General features: G+C 42.8%; 1 non-coding gene across 1 annotated transcript; it reads left to right on the top strand.

Annotated features, from left to right (window-relative positions):
* Window positions 1–3360: 3360 nt before the first annotated feature.
* LOC112805021 (small nucleolar RNA R71) lies at window positions 3361–3464 on the top strand. The gene has a single exon (XR_003203635.1). It is a non-coding gene; the product is annotated as a small nucleolar RNA R71 (small nucleolar RNA).
* The last annotated feature ends 200 nt before the right edge of the window (window positions 3465–3664 follow it).

Below are 3664 nucleotides of genomic sequence, written 5' to 3'. Positions count from 1 at the left end.
TCTCCAATCATGATGCTATGGATCATGATGGCCCGATCCACAGTAACTTCAGATCGGTTGCTAGTAGGAATGATGGATCTTTTGGATGAACTCCAACCATCCTCTAGCCACGGGCTTGAGATCCAGTCTTCTTAGTTGAACTGGCTTGCCTTTGGAGTCTATTCTCCACTGAGCTCCTTCCACACATATGTCCATTAGGACTTGGTCCAACCTTTGGTTAAAGTTGACCCTTCTAGTGTAGGGGCGTTCATCTCCTTGCATCATGGGCAAGTGAAATGCCAACCTCACATTTTCCGGACTAAAATCTAAGTATTTCCCCCGAACTATTGTGAGATAGTTCTTTGGATTCGGGTTTATACTTTGATCATGGTTCCTAGTGATCCATGCATTGGCATAGAACTCTTGAACCATCAATATTCCAACTTGTTGCATGGGGTTGGTTATGACTTCCCACCCTCTTCTTTGAATTTCATGTCGGATTTCTGGATACTCATTCTTTTTGAGCTTGAAAGGGACCTTGGGGATCACCTTCTTCTTTGCCACAACATCATAGAAGTGGTCTTGATGGCTCTTGGAGATGAATCTTTCCATCTCCCATGACTCGGAGGTGGAAGCTTTTGTCTTCCCTTTCCCTTTTTTAGAGGATACTCCGGCCTTAGGTGCCATTGATGGTAATGGAAAAACAAAAAGCTTATGCTTTTACCACACCAAACTTAAAATTTTGCTCGCCCTCGAGCAAGAAAGAAAAGAAGAGTAGAAGAAGAAGAAGAAGAAAAGATGGAAGAGGGGGAGAAGTAGGTTCGGCTATGTGGGAGAAGAAGGGGTTGTGTTGTGTGAAAAGGAAGTAGAATGGAAGGGTATTTATAGGGAGAGGGGAGGGTGGGTGTTCGGCCAATTTGGGTGGGAATGGGTGGGAAATTGAATTTGAATTTTATGAAGGTAGGTGGGGTTTATGGGGAAGAGTGGGTTGATGTGAATGGTGAAGGGGGTAATTGGGAAGAGGAATTGAGGTGATTGGTGAAGGTTTTTGGGAAGTGTGATATGGGAAAAGGGTGAAATGAGGTTTGGATTAGGAGAGTGTGATTAGGATTGAAAGAAAAGGTGGGAATATGGTAGGTGGGGATCCTGTGGGGTCCACAGATCCTGAGGTGATCCTGTGGGGTCCACAGATCCTGAGGTGAAAAAGAAATACCATTCCTTCACCATATAGGCATGTAAAATGCCTTTGTGCATCATTTTGGCGTTCAAACGCCCATTGGTTCACGTTCTGGGCGTTCAACGCCCATGTAATGCATGTTTCTGGCGTTGAACGCCAGTTTCATGCTTGTTTGCTGGCGTTTAATGCCAGCTCGTCTCCTCCAGGCACATTCCTGGCGTTCAGCGCCAGAATGGTGCTCTGTTCTGGCGTTGAACGCCAGCCAGATGCATCTTACTGGCGTTGAACGCCAGTCTGCGCTACCTCTAGGGTGAACAATTTTTTTCTTCTGTTTTTGACTCTGTTTTTAATTTTTTTGAATTTTTCGTGACTCCTCATGATCATGTAACTAATAAAACACAAAAATAACAAAGAAACAAAATAAAATAAAATTAGATAAATAAAATTGGGTTGCCTCCCAACAAGCGCTTCTTTAATGTCAATAGCTTGACAGTGGCTCTCATGGAGCCACTAGGTGATCAGGTCAATTTTAGTGTGTAATCCCAACACCAAACTTAGAGTTTGGATATGGAGTTTGAACACCAAACTTAGAGTTTGGTTGTGGCTTCACAACACCAAACTTAGAGTTTGACTGTGTGGGCTCTTCTTGACTCTGAACTGAGAGAAGCTCTTCCTGCTTACTCTCTTTTGTCATAGAGGGATGGCCATGTGCCTTAAACACAAGGTAGTCCCCGTTCAATTGAAGGACTAATTCTCCTCTGTTGACATCTATCACAGCTCCTGCTGTGGCTAGGAAAGGTCTTCCTAGGATGATGCATTCATCATCTTTCTTCCTAGTGTCTAGGATTATGAAATCAGTAGGGATGTAAAGGCCTTCAACCTTTACTAGCACGTCCTCTACTATTCCATAAGCTTGTCTCAATGACTTATCTGCTAATTGCAATGAGAACAAGGCAGGTTGTACCTCAATGATCCCCAGCTTCTCCATTACAGAGAGTGGCATAAGATTTATCCCTGACCCTAGATCACATAGAGCTTTTTCAAAGCTCATGGTGCCAATGGTACAAGGTATTAAGAACTTGCCAGGATCTTGTTTCTTTTGAGGTAGAGTTTTCTGAATCCAAGTATCTAGTTCACTAATAAGCAAGGGAGGTTCACTTTCCCAAGTCTCATTACCAAACAGCTTGGCATTCAACTTCATGATAGCTCCTAAATATTGAGCAACTTGCTCTCCAGTCACATCTTCATCCTCTTCAGAGGAAGAATAGTCTTCAGAGCTCATGAATGGCAGAAGGAGATTTAATGGAATCTCTATGGTCTCTAGATGAGCCTCAGATTCCTCTGGATCCTTAATAGGAAACTCCTTCTTGCTTGAAGGACGTCCCAGGAGGTCTTCCTCACTAGGATTTTCGTCCTCCTCCTCCCTAGTGCATTCGGCCACTTTGATCAAATCAATGGCCTTGCACTCTCCTTTTGGATTCTCTTCTGTATTGCTTGGGATAATACTGGGAGGAGTTTCAATGACTTTTTTACTCAGCTGGCCCACTTGTGCCTCCAGATTTCTAATGGAGGATCTTGTTTCATTCATGAAACTGAAAGTGGCTTTTGACAGATCAGAGACAATATTAGCTAAATTAGAAGTGTTTTGTTCTGAATTCTCTGTCTGTTGCTGAGAAGATGATGGATATGGCTTACTATTGCTCATCCTATTGCGTCCACCATTGTTAAAGCCTTGTTGAGGCTTTTGTTGATCCTTCCAGGAGAAATTTGGGTGATTTCTCCATGATGGATTATAGGTGTTTCCATAAGGTTCACCCATGTAATTGACCTCTGCCATGGCAGGGTTCTCAGGATCATAAGCTTCTTCAGAAGCTACCTCTCTAGTACTGTTGGATGCATGTTGCAATCCATTCAGATTTTGAGAGATTATGTTGACCTGTTGAGTCAACATTTTGTTCTGAGCCAATATGGCATTCAGAGCATCAATTTCAAGAACTCCTTTCTTCTGAGGTATCCCATTATTTACGGAATTCCTCTCAGAGGTATACATGAACTGGTTGTTTGCAACCATGTCAATGAGTTCTTGAGCCTCTTCAGGCGTTTTCTTCAGGTGAATAGATCCACCTGCAGAGTGGTCCAGTGACATTTTCGAAAATTCAGAGAGACCATAATAGAAGATATCTAATAGGGTCCATTCTGAAAACATGTCAGATGGACATCTTTTGGTCAACTGCTTGTATCTTTCCCAAGCTTCATAGAGGGATTCACCATCTTTTTGTTTGAAGGTTTGAACATCCACTCTCAGCTTGCTCAGCTTTTGAGGAGGAAAGAATTTATCCAAGAAGGCAGTGACCAGCTTATCCCAGGAGTCCAGGCTATCCTTAGGTTGTGAATCCAACCATATTCTAGCTCTGTCTCTTACAGCAAAAGGGAAAAGTATGAGTCTGTAGACTTCAGGATCAACTCCATTCGTCTTTACAGTCTCACAGATCTACAAGAACTCAGTTA

Source organism: Arachis hypogaea, chromosome 5, assembly GCF_003086295.3.
Source record: "Arachis hypogaea cultivar Tifrunner chromosome 5, arahy.Tifrunner.gnm2.J5K5, whole genome shotgun sequence".
In the NCBI taxonomy this organism is placed as follows: Eukaryota; Viridiplantae; Streptophyta; class Magnoliopsida; order Fabales; family Fabaceae; genus Arachis; species Arachis hypogaea.
This window is presented reverse-complemented; position numbering and strand designations above follow the sequence as displayed.